This window comes from Grampus griseus (assembly GCF_964374135.1).
Source record: "Grampus griseus genome assembly, chromosome: 7".
Lineage (NCBI taxonomy): Eukaryota > Metazoa > Chordata > Mammalia > Artiodactyla > Delphinidae > Grampus > Grampus griseus.
Genome location: NC_139001.1, coordinates 108,414,206 through 108,427,939, shown reverse-complemented (window position 1 = coordinate 108,427,939; position 13,734 = coordinate 108,414,206). Strand labels below are relative to the sequence as shown.

The 13,734-nt window shown below is 41.1% G+C and overlaps 1 long non-coding RNA gene across 1 annotated transcript; it reads left to right on the top strand.

Moving 5' to 3' along the window:
• Positions 1–10,813: 10,813 nt before the first annotated feature.
• LOC309824796 lies at positions 10,814–13,342 on the top strand. The gene is made up of 3 exons (XR_014296969.1): positions 10,814–10,923; positions 11,108–11,163; positions 12,403–13,342. It is a non-coding gene; the product is annotated as an uncharacterized lncRNA (long non-coding RNA).
• The last annotated feature ends 392 nt before the right edge of the window (positions 13,343–13,734 follow it).

The following is a 13,734-nucleotide window of genomic DNA, read 5'->3' as shown; positions in this document are numbered from 1 at the left end:
TGTACTTGATAAGCTAGCAATTATGATGTTGAATAGGAGTTATAAGCACAGATATTGTCCTCTTTTTCACGATATTATTGGGAAAGCATTCACTTCATCATGTTTTGTTTCTTCAGTGTCAGCAAGGAAGAGAGAGATTCCGGCAAGATGAGTGCTATAGTATTATGTAGTGTAATCACATACATCCTTTTATCATTGCCATATTCTGTTGGGTAGAAGAAAGTCACAGGTCCTGTCCACACTCAAGAGAAAATTATCCCACAAAGATATGAACAATAAGAGATGGGATCAGGGGGCCAACTTAATAGCATATCTGCTGCAGCAACAGTTGCTTTGGGGGTTATAGTTAGCATTTTTACTTATAACTGTTTACCTATAAGTAATATTATATATGCTACTTCATGTATAGTATAAGAAATTTGTAACAGTATACTTCTGTGTTCCTCTCTAGCTTTTGTGCTGTTGCTGTCATAAATTTTACTTCTACATATTTCATAAATCCCACAATAATTTGCAATTATTTTTTCTTTAAACAATCAATTATGCTTTAAAGAGATTTTTAAATGAGAAAAAGTCTTTTTTTTTTTTAAACCTACATATTTATCATCTCTGGAGCTCTTCGTTCTTTTACATAAGTCAAGTATTCCATCTGGTATTACTTTTCTTCTGCCTGAAGGATTTCCTTTAACATTTTTTATAATGCAGGTTAGCTAATGATGAATTCTTTTAGCTTTTGTATATCTTTAAAAGCCTTTATATCACCATTGTTTTTGAAAGATATTTCTGCTGAGTTTAGTATAGTAGGTTGATTTTTTGTTCTTTCTGTACTTTAAAGATGTTGCTCCACTGTCTACTGGTGTTTTTTTTTTACCAATGAGGAGACTTCTGTCATTTTTGCCTTTGTTTTTCTGTATTTAAAGAAACTTTTTTCTCTGGATGCTAAGATATTTCCTCTACCACTGGCTTTTAAAAATTCAATTATGATATACACTAATGCAGTTTTTGTTTCATATTTCTTGTGCTATGTCTACTTGAACTTCTAGGATCTGTGGGAATTTGGGACAATTATATCTTCAAATGTATTTTTTGTCTCTGTCCTCTCTCCTTTTTTTCAGGGATAGATTATACATATATTAGGCTGCTTGAAATTGTTTCACAGTTCACTGATGCACATTTCAGTTCTTTTTTCAGCTTTATTCCCCTGTTTTTAAAAATTTTATATAGTTTCTATATTTATGTTTTCAAGCTCATTAATCTTTCTTCTTTAATGTATAATCTGTTTTTAATCCCATCCATAATATTTTTCTTCACCAATATTTTTCATATCTAGTTTGAGTTGGGTCTTTATAGATGTTCCATATCCCTGCTTAACATATGCACCCTTTCTCTTCCTTATGAAAATCATATGGAGTATAGCTATAATCAACGATTTAATATCTTTGTCTACTAATTGTATCATCTGTGCCACTTCTTGGTCTTGTCCTACTAATGGAATTTTCTCTTCCTCTTAACATATGAACATGAAATCACTTTGTTTCTTTCCAACAGCTGTTCCTCACTGTACTGTTACAGGAAGATTAGATTGTAGTGTTATCAGTGACCTAAAAGAGCAGTGGGAACACAAGGGAAATGAAGGCAGTCCATCAGGAAGATCAAGGAAGATTTCCCAGAGTAACAAAACCCCTGAACTCAGTTACCAGCTCAGAGTAAGTATTGGCAAAGGGGAAAAAAGAGGCAAAGGAAGTTCCTGTGGCCAAAGCACATATGCAAGAGCACAGAAATGAGAAATGGATGCATTAAAGGGATCTCAGGGAGCTTCCTGTGGCTGAGTTATGGGCATGGAGTGGAGAGAGGAAACAGTAGATTAGTACATGGAGCCAGCATGTGGTGGGACCTGTGCGTGGCTGGAGAGCTTGAGCTTTACTGACATAGCAAGACTTTGGAAGACTTTAAAAATTGTGCTAACATACATTAATCATAAAATGCACTATCTTAACCACTTTTAAGTGTACAGTTCAGAAGCATTTAGTACATTCACATCATTGTGCAACCATTACCACCATCTATCTTCAGAAAATTTAAATTTCCCAAACTGAAACTCTGTACCCATTAAACAATGACTCCCCATTTCTCCCTTCCCTCAGCCCCACAGCAACCACTATTCTAACTTCTGTTTCTTTGAATTTGAGTATTCTAGGTATCTAATATAATTGGATTCACACACTATTTGCCGTTTTGTGATTGACTTATTTCACTTAATGTAATGTCTTCAAGATTCTTCCACACTGTAGAAGGTGTTAGTGCTTCTTTTCTTTTAAGCTGCATTTATTCCACTGTATGTATATCACATGTTGTTTATCATTCATACGTTGATGTATATTGGGTTGCTTTCACCGTTTGCCTATTGTGATTAATGTTGTTATGAACATGGGTGCACAAATGGTGTGGTACAGTCCATGCTTTCAATTGTTTGGGTATATACCCAGAAGTGGAATTGCTGAGTCATATGGTAATTCTGTTTAATCTCTTAAGGAATGCTATTTTTGACTGTAGCCACATCAATTTACATTCCCACCAGCAATGCAAAGGAGTTCTGAGTTCTTCACATACTTGCCAAAACTTATTTTCTGTTTTTTTTTAATCTTAGTTCAATTTTTTGTATAGTAGCTAGCCTAATGTGTGTAAAGTGGTATCTCACTTTGGTTTTGATTTGCATTTCTCTAATGGTTAGTGGTGTTAAACATATTTTCATGTGTTTGTTGACCATTTGTATATCTCCTCTCAAGAAATGTCTATTCAAGTCCTTTGCTCATTTTGAAATCAGCTTGGTTGCTTTTGTGATGTTGAGTTGTAGGAGTCCTTTATATATTCTTGATATTAATCCTTTATCAGATATATGATTTGCAAATATTTTCTCCCACTCTATGGGTTGCCTTTTCACTCTGTTGGTAGTTGCCTGTGATGTACAAAAGTTTTAAATTTGAATACAATTTATCTATTTTTTCTTTTGTTGCCTGTGCTTTTGGTGTCATATCCAAGAAATCATTGTCAAATTCAATGACATGAAGCTTTTCCCATTTTCTTCTAAGAGTTTTATCATTTTAGGTGTTACATTTAGGTATTTGATCTATTTTGAGTTAACTTTTGTATATGGTGTTAAGATAAGTGTTCAATTTCATTCATTTTAATGTGTATATCCAGTTTTCCCAACATCATTTGTTGAAAAGACTGTCCTTTCCCCATTGAATTGTCTCTTTCCTCATTGAATTATCCCTTCCCCATAGGATGATTTCATCACCCTTGTCAAAAGTTATTTGATCATATATGTGAGGGCTTATTTCTTGGCCCTCTGTTCTATTCCACTGGTTTATATGTTTTTCTTTAGGCTGGTACCACACTGTTTTGGTTACTGTAGTTTTGTAATAAGTTTTTAAATCAAGAAGTCTGAGATCTTACATTGTTCTTTTTTGAGATTGTTTTAACTATTGCAGGTCTCTTGAGATTCTATATGAATTTTATGATGGATTTTTCTATTTCTGCAAAAATTGGGGTTTTTAGGGATTGCATTGAACCTGTAGATAGTTGTGGGTAGTACTGACATATTAACAATATTAAGTCTTGTAATTCATGAACATAGGATATCCTTCCATTTGCTAGTGTCTTCTTTAATTTTTTTCAGCAGTGTTTTGTAGTTTTCACTGTACAAATCTCTTGCCTCCTTAAGTTTATTACTACATATTTTATTCTTTTTGATGCTCTTTTAAATGGAATTATTTTCTTAATTTCCTTTTTGGATTATTTATTGTTAGTGTATAGAAAAAAATGATTTTTGTGTGCTCATTTTGTATCCAACAACTGTGCTGAATTCTTTTATCAGTTCTGACAGTGTGTGTGTTTGTTTATGTGTGTGTGTGTGTGTGTGTGTGTGTGTGTAATCTGTAGAGTTTTCTATATATAAGGTCATGCAGTCTGTGAAAAGTGACAGTTTTACTCTTTCCTTAACAATTTGATGCCTTTTATTTCTTTTTGTTGCCTATTTGCTCTGTCTAGAACTTTTAATACTATGTTGAATAGAAGTGGCAAAAGTGGTCATTCTTGTCTTGTTCTAAATTTGTAAGTTTTAAGCAGGTGATTGGCAAGGTCCTATCCAAGTTGTCTGATGATCACTTTGGCTGCTGAATGGAGGATGGCTAGAAAGGCCAAGACTGGAGGCAAAAACATTAATGAAGGAGCTTTTCTGTAGTCCATGTAAGGGAACAAACTTGCTTAGAGACAGTGAGGTGAGGCAGCAATAGTGACACCCAGTGCCTAGTGATCCTACACAGATGTGAGAGGCTCTAATGGTCAATGAACCATCCAAAGCTAGAGGACAGTTCAGGGTAGGATGATACTGCATTCCTCTCCACATTCTCATTCAGAAGGGGTCAAATTAAAATCAAAACCAAAGACTCTCAGCATGTGTGTTTGGAAGGTGCTTGCTCAGTCAAATATTCTGGCCTATGGTCTCTTCACAAGCAGTGTAGATTACATGGCAAACATGAAAGGCAGTAAGGGAAGCAAACCACTCCATCCAGACTACACCCCTTCCTTTCTCACACTCCCCACGCTAACACCTTCTACAGAAAAGTGTAGAACCTTTCGATCCCAGGGTTACCAGAAGCAAGTGGTGAATAGTCATTCTTCAGTGTCCCAAGCTGGGAATAAGAGTTTCTGGCACTGGTCATGTGTCAGTGGAAGGGAACCATGTAGCATATATCTTGAAAATGAACATCTTGCATCAAGAGCCAGGACCAGCAACAGAATATCTTGGGTTCTGGATACTAAAATGGTTACTTCTAAAACAGAGCAAGACTGTCAAAAATATATATCACTTTGTGCCATTCTGGATACTGGAATCTTTACTGCAATAATCAAGTATTCCAGGGAACGAGAATTGAATCCAGGTCTTTCAAACTTGAAAGCCCACACTCTATTCTTTGTGGTTCTGGAATCTTCTGATTGTACTACTTTGTTCTGTTTCCTGCTCTGTCTGCATGGTATACAATCAGTAGCAAATTTTCTCAGACTCTGTCTACAGTTGCTCAATGTTCACCTGAAAATTGATATTTCTTTTTAGACATAAGTTTTACACCAGCCAGTATACTTAGAAATGCTTCACACAAATTGCATCCCTTAGGAAAAGTTTTTTTTTTTAAAAAATAATTAATTAATTAATTTGTGGCTGTGTTGAGTCCTCGTTGGCTGCATTGGGTCTTCGTTGCTGTGCGTGGGCTTTCTCTAGTTGTGCCAAGCAAGGGCTACTCTTCGTTGTGGTACACTGGCTTCTCATTACAGTGGCTTCTCTTGTTGCAGAGCATGGGCTCTAGGCATGTGGGCTTCAGTAGTTGTGGCACGTGGGCTCAGTAGTTGTGGTTTGCAGGCTCTATAACATAGTCTCAGTAGTTGTGGCGCATGGGCTTAGTTGCTCTGGGGCATGATGTGGGATCTTATTTCCCTGACCAGGGCTCGAACCCATGTCCCTTGCATTGGCAGGTGGATTCTTAACCACTGCACCACCAGGGAAGTCCCAGCAGACGGATTCTTAACCACTGCACCAGGGAAGCCCAGGAAAGGCTTTTTTAAAAATTGTGGGTACTGTAGTCAAATAGGTATTTTCACTCCGAGTGCAGTGTGTTTTCTGGCCATCTTCTTTTGTTCGTTCTCCATTAAATGGCCATGGGAGAATTAATTTCTTCTCCACTAGATAGGAGAAGAATGTCCCTTTTGGGGCCCAGAGTGACTCCTGGGAGTAGTATGGATGTTATGATGCTGCCTATACAGTAACATCAGACACGGAGCCAGTTGGCTACAGTGGAAGGTGTGAATGCATTTTGCTCCTGCTGTCAAGAGAGCTGCACCAGAGCTGCTCATTCAGAAGCATGTTTTGAAGTCTTAACTCTCTCAGGGGTAGAGAACTGGAAGGAGGTTGAAGAAGTCCAAAAGTCAGAAGACTCAGGAAAACTGAAACCTTGGCCAAAATTGAGAATGGGGATGATGGTAAGAGGAGCTGAATATTCTTACTGTGGGATCATCCTCAGATCCAGCCTAGCCAAAAATCAAACCCAAGGGAGATGACATAGACCTTAAAAGTGAGGGTAGTGATGGGTGGCAATTCTCAGAAAGGAGTTACAGTCATGGGGACTTTGTAAGTACCAGTGAGCATGTTCTAACTGTAGTGGAGAATTTATGTGCAAATAATATGCTCCCAAGTGATACCCACTCTGGGAGCTCTGTTGATTATAGCACTTGGCCTTTGAAAAGCTTCATGAGAAGGAAACATGTTTAGAAAAGGTGACTTATTATTCTAATTTAACATTTACATGCCTTTGCCATGCTTATTTTAAAGAAATTAATTCTGATTTATAAATGTTTATTTGATTGATTTTGGTTTTTAGGGGCTAAAAAGCGAAAAGTAGAAATGGCCTGTGAAGGCCCTGGTGACCACCAGACACCATCAGATTCCTTCTGAGCCTTGCATGGCCCTGGTCATTAAGGCATTAAGACCAACAGGGGCTGCGAGGGGACAGTTTCAAGTTAAAAGGAATGATGCAAGGACGGCAGAGGGAGGAAGCCGGGCTCATAAACCCAGGAAGATGAGACAGGTTAGGGTTAGAATCCAGGAGGGCAATCAGGGACCAGGAAACCAGACTAGAAGCTAGAAACCAAAGAAAATGGATCAGAGGTGAAGGCAGACATGAAGAGTTGATTAGAAAGTTCACTGTCTAGGCTGGTGGTTCTCAGTCCTGGCCACACATGACAATCATCTGGGAAGTGACCTGCCCTTCATCACCTCTCAGATTTTTTTCAGGTTTTTCCAGTAGGACTTTTATGTCCATACTCCAATGGAGACTTCCCTGCCAAGGGCAATAATGATGTTGATATTCAATTTCCTAAATTTAAAGAATACTTTTTTTTTCATTCAACTTATCTAACTTCCAACAGAATCCTATGCAGTCAATCCTCCTCCTCTAAACTTTTTCTTCTCTTGGCTTCCATGACACCATTCTTGACACCATATATATATATATATATATATATATATATATATATATATATATATATATATATACATATATATACATATATATGTATATATATATGTGTATATAGATATAGATATATGGCGGCTCATTTTTGAACTTCTCTTTTGACCTTCTCAGTGTTGGGATATTCCAGGAGCCCATCTCTTTCCCTCTCTCTTCCTCTCTTCTCTTGTCTTCCCCATCTCACCACCCCTCTCCTCTTCTCCCTTCTTTCCCCCTCTTCTTTTACTTCCCTTCTCTTTATTTTTCTCCTCTTTCTAAACATCTATACTCATATCCTGTGTGACCTATCAATGTCCATGGCTTTAAATACCACCCATACACTTAGGAGATCTGAATCAGTCAGGATAGACTAGGTTCTGTAGTATTAACAATTTCCAATTTTATCACTGTAACATACGTAAGGTCTGTTTCTTGCTTGTGCTACAGATCCAACTTATGTCAGCAGGAGTTTTTCCTCATTGTAGTCCTTCTGGTTGGAGTCATTATCTTGGTAGAAGCTCCCATTCTCACGACAGCTGTGAAAGGGGTGAATTGCTCATTGTCTCCTCTGAAGTGTTCTGCTCTGAAAGTGCGATGGATACCGTTACTGTTCCATTTTCCAGATGAGAAACTGAGTCATCAAGAGGCTAAAATGAGAAGTGAATGCAGGCTGTGTATCCAGAGGTCTATTGTGATCACTCATTTATGAATGAGCACTAAGGCTCAGTGAGGTTGGGCACTTGCAGAGGGCCACATAGTTCTCAAGTGCTTATGAGGAACTCTAGTCTGCTGGGCATCAAAGCCCTCGTCTGCCATCTCATCATGCCACCTGTCAGTGGAAATCCATTCTCACTTGTGAAGGAATCATTGTCATCTCCTAAGAATGCCAAGTTTTACTCGAAGGAATAACTTACTAACAATAGCTAACATGCACTTGTGTCTTACAGGATTTAGCTTACTTGACAACAGCTGTATGTAAACAGCACTGTGGAGTAGTTGTGATTGTTCCCATTTTAGAGTGAGGATTGAGAGCTGGAGGAGGGAGGCTTCCTCTAAGGCCACCTAACAAGAGGAGGTGGAGCAGGGGTCTGAGGCTGGATAGGTGACCCCTCACCTTATCACATGACTTCAGATAATTCATTCAAAACGTGCTTTTCCACCAAGACATGGAAATGACCTCAATGTCCATTGACAGATGAATGGATAAAGAAGATATGGTATACGTATACAATGGAATACTACTCAGCCATAAAAAGAACAAAATAATGCCCTTTGCAGCAACATGGGTACAGCTAGAGATTATCATACTAAGTGAAGTAAGTCAGACAGAGAAATACAAATACCATATGATATCACTTACCTGTGAAATCTAAAAAGTGACACAAATATGAAGCAGAAACAGACTCATAGACATAGAGAACAGACCTGTGGTTGCCGAGAGGGAGGGAGTTGGTGGAGATATGGATTGGGAGTTTGGGGTTAGCATATGTAAACTATTATATATGGAATTGGTAAACAACAAGGTCCTACTGTAAAGCACAGGGAACTATATTCAGTATCCTATGATAAACCATAATGGAAAAGAATATTAAAAAATGAATGTATATATGTGTACAACTTTGCTGTACAGCAGAAATTAATGCAACACTGTAAATCAACTATTCTTCAATACAAAATTTAAAAAATAAATAAGATAAAACAAAAAAAAGTGTGCCTTTCCAACCAGGTACACATTAACTGTTGAGATCCACCTCCTGCCTCAACATCAGTGGATACATTATAGTCAGTGTGTGAGATGGGCCAGTCCTGCAAGTTTGGCAGGCGTAGATGTAGAGGCATGGTTCTGGGAGGGGGGTCTGGGTTAGAACCGTCAGTGGTCATTTTTCACAGCCAGGGACCCCTCCCCTTAGAGTAGCACATACTTCATAGGTTCAAGGCAGGGGGATTTTGTATGCTGAGGGAACAGCTGACAACTTTCCTAATCTGGAGAAATTAGGCCTCCTGGGCTTCCTGTTGCCCATGGGTTGGTTCACCCCCTGAGTGGCCTCATTCCCTGCAACCCCCCACCCAACATGTGTCCTCTGTGCTTCATCACTCTGGAACTACCTGGCCCCTCCCCCTCCTTTCCCTAATTTCATCACCAGTCGTTGCCATGGCATCCTGGTTTTGCTCATCCTAAAGTGTAACCCTGTTTCCATCTTTTTGACACAGCCATTGTCCCATTTTCTTCCCTTTACGTGGCTTTGCATTCGAATCTGCACAGCACAGGAAAAGAGGACATGTTTTGGGGTCAGACAGATTTGGGTTGGAACCTTGATTTTGTCACCTAGCAGGTGAGTGACCTTGTATGTGTCACTTCAATTCTCCAGTCCCAGTCTCTGCATCCATACAATCAGGTAGTCACATCTACCCTGCAGAAGGCAAGACTATGTATAAAGGCAACACAGAGTCTCTGGTGCAAGTGGCTGGTTCACAAATGTAGGAATGGCAGTCTTTTAGTCCGCTGTTTATTGAGAAATTACTATGTGGGAAAAACACACTTGCATATGCACATAAATGGATACATACATAGATATGAAATGTATTTAGTAAGGTTGCATATTCACACATGCCACTGTCCAGGTGGATGATGCATAATGTGTCCCTTCTTTATCCTAGCTAAGTTTCCTTCTTGAGGTCCAAACCTGGCCAGCTAGTAAGAAAACAAACTTGCCAATTAAAAAATTACCCAAACATCTTTTTGGTTTCATGTCCTTTTGGTTTAAATATATTGCTTTAGGTCAATGCTAAGACCTTCAGTATCCATTCTTCCCTTTCTCTGTCTCAAGACAGGGGTCTGTGTGTAGGAAGAGCTTACTGTGAGCTCGTGGTAGTGGGAGGGAGCATGCATTTTCTTGGAGCTCTTGCTATGTACTCTTTGTGCTAACCATTCCTTCCCCTCTGGGTCACTGATCCTACGGTGGGTATTTGCCATTGCTTGGTTGGTGACTTCAGGTAGACCTCAGTGCTCTCAGAGCCACCTATACTCCTGAGACCTGGCCTTGTCTCTCCTCCGGAACCCTTCACCCAGACAAGCTGCCTCGTGACCCACCTTCCACACGCCTGCTCTGGATGGTAACAGAATTACCACCCCATGTGGTAAAGGGGAAAGGGAATAGAAAGTAGAAAGCTTTCTGGAGAACCCTTGTTTCAGGGTGGGATGAGTTAAAAGAGTTTGAGGCCCTTATATATTTTTAAAAAGTTTATTGAGAGAAGCCAGCACAACTCCCTTCAACTAAAGAGATTCTAAAAATAATAAAGGCCTTTTTATCCAATAGGGTCATGTAAATTTTTTGTTCCATTTGGAATAAAGCAAGCATGTGAATTCCAAGCCCTTTTTAATCTGTCACTCGTGTATAATATGTCAAAGGGCTGGCGCCAAAAATGCGGATTACATATGAGTGAGTTGGACGACTTTTCCTGACATAAGTATGCCTTAAATTACATACTGTTCATTTGGTTTTTAAAATGTGGAGTTCTATTTTTTTGTGGTTGTCAAATATGTCTTGGAAAGCTGTAAAATTTCTCAGTAAGGATCAGAAGTTTTCTGCCGAACAAAGTCGACGCTACTCTTTTGGTGCTCCGTGTACTGCTATTTGGAGATCAGTGAGGTTTATTTGTGTTTCATTAATCATTATTGCTTGAGGTTGAATAATAATCACCACAGAGATAATAAATATCCCGTGCCAGTCTGATTTCTTAAGAGTTGCCAAGAGGTGGATGGACATCGCAAACTGAAACCTGACGTCTGGGGACACCGTGCCTGGGGTGGAGGAGGTGGAATCTACACGCTGTGATTTCAGAGGCTCGTGGAGATGAGGTATGCTCACACTACAGGGATAATTGAGGTCTGAATTGTCTTTTCATGGGACACACTGAGCAGGAAGTAAGGGAAAGTAAACTCCCTCACACAGGGTTAGCACAGAGCAGCACTTATGTTGTATCTACTAAGAATAAGGCAGTGGACCATAGGTTCTGATTCCTGTGTCCTTTTATCCCCACAGGGATGCTGTGAGGCTGCGGTGCCACTGTGGGTCCTGGACGACTGAGACTCTGACAGGTGAGCTCAGGGACCCCGGGTCAGGCAGAGGGTGAGTGGCTGAGCTGCCCTGGGCACCCAGGTCTCTCTCAATCCCTTCAGGCAGGGCTCACAGCACCACTCAGGAAAGCCTTACTGTTGCATTTTTACAGTGAGGTTTCCAGAAGTGAAAAAAGCTGTCCAATGTCTCCACGTGTATTTCTTTTTTTGGCATTTCCCCAACTCAGTAAGTGACAGGGCTTGGATTTCACCTAGTTCTGCAAAGTAAAGCAAAATTAATCTTCAGGCAAAATCTGTCCCAGAACGTCAATATGTAAAGCAGGGATAAAAACAACATTAGTATATACTCATTTTGTAAATCTGTATTATAACATTTACTAGTAAAATTAATCAATGAGAACAATTAGGGTATCTTGACAATCACAAACATTTAAAAACTGTTTAAAATGTAACTAATAGTTTTACATCAACTTCAGCATCCAATTTATTTCTTAGTTTCATGGTATTTGAAAATCTCAAATTTAAAAATATGACCAGTTGAAAATGCTAAATTCTTTCTACAAGGTCCAGGTCCTCTAGCTGACTCAGGGGAAGGTTGACAGGGGGCTCCAGGTCACAGCCAGGTGTGCTGAGCTGCACATAAGCCCTGGACAGGACCCTGAGAGGTGTCTGGGCAGGAAGCCTTCCCGGTTCACCTCTGGGCCCTGGTTTTGGAGTCCCCTCCTTGGCCACACTCACCTGGAGCCTGCGCTGGCCCTCGTTGGCAGTGTGGTACACCGGTCCCCCACGCAGAGAGACAGATGGGTGTCCCCATCGACCAGCTCCTCTCTAATCTCTGGGGTGGGGCTCTGCAATGACCGTGACCAGCAGCTGGCCGAGCCTGGAGGTATCAGAGCCCTGCTTGGCCATTATTGTTTCTTCTGCCACGTGACCTTCTGCTCCTAGATCGGGCTCAGACCTGTGTCTGCTCAGATATACACCTGGGAAGAAAGAGATACACCTGGAGGGCTTGGGACAAACCCCAGGCAAAAGGGTACTGCCTCAGCTCTCCACATCCCACCCAGCCAGCTTTGGGGTATGGACATGACTGGCTCACCAGGCTCTGACCCCACATCAACTTGCTCTTGCTTGAAGCAGACGCACCCCACATGACCCCGCCTTCCACACAAACAGAGAGGAGACATAGGGCTACCTGCGTGGGATCAGAGTGGTGGCCTGGCCTGTCCTGGGCTTCCTTGTGTCACCTTTGGGTCCCTCCAGGCAAATGGCCAAAGGTGTCTGGGATGAGAACTGACCCAACATCTGCAGCATCAGAAAAGGCTGTCACCGCGGGCTTTCCTGAGGCCACAGGATATCAAGACATAAAGACACAGAAGAATATGTCCATTCAAGCGTCTCCACCCCAGTGAGCTGGGTAGGGGACTTCTCTAGAATGTGCTGCATGAATGGTTACCTGGGTTCCAAGTTCTGTTGGGCTCTATTGCCAGGCAAGTGAGGTCACTTCCTGGGGTCGCTTTACCCGGCTTCCTCCTCACACAAAGCTCCCCAAGGGCCCCTATGGGCTGCTGACTGCTCAACCCTCACCCCATGCCGTGTCCATGCACAGTGACACAAGTGGGGAGTCCTGGGTTCATCTTCCCAACACACAAGAACAGAATAGGCATGGGCCCACGCCCATCTTATCCTTCTCCACCCGACCAGCCCCATCATGTCAGAAAAATATGTCCCTCCTCCTGTCAGAAGACAAACACCAGGTAAAAGACTTAGATGTAAAGCAGACCAGAATATTGTTTTGAGCTATAGACACTTAAAAAAAATGGCAGAAATGAAGCAAACAAAGCCCCCAAACAACAAGTGCAAGAAGGGTGGGCTCACCCTTCCCCTTTTCCTTCCTGGAAGCAAGAGATGACATATCCATCACCCACTGCCCCCTGTGGAAGACGTCCTCCCTCTGCAGGAAGGAGAGTAACATTGTTACTGTCAAGGGCAGAGAGTGAAGAACGGGAGGATTCTGTACTGACCTTGCTCCACAGCATTCTCATCCTCCTTTGCCCCCCTGCATAGTGTAGTTCCTTTTCCACATCTGCCTCTCTTTGTTCAACCCAACAGAAAAGCATTTAGGCTTTGCCACTTCTCTGGGTCTCTCTTCATTTCCTTAGGAGCCTTCCCCATGTCATATAAAACTTAGGGAAAATAAATGTGGATGCTTCTCTCCTGTGAATCTGTCTCGTGTCCATTTAATTCTCATGACCAGTCATCAACGCTAAGAGGGTAAGGTTTTGCCTTGGCAATGTCTTCCTTGCCGTATACTCAATTTCCGCTTCCTTCCTTGCCTTGATTCCTCAGTATGCTGACATGCTCTCAGCTACCGGCTTCAGAAGCTCTGTGAACATGGGCTGTGTCTTTCAAAATGAAGCACATTCTTTCCATACCGTCCAGCCTTTGAACTCCTTGGTATCAGTGGACCCAAATGAGTGGAATGCTACGTCCATAGAAACCTGCACACAGCCGTTTACTGCAGCTTTATTCATAACTGCCAGAAATTGGAAGCAACCAAGATGTCCTTCAGAAGGTGAATGGACACATAGACTG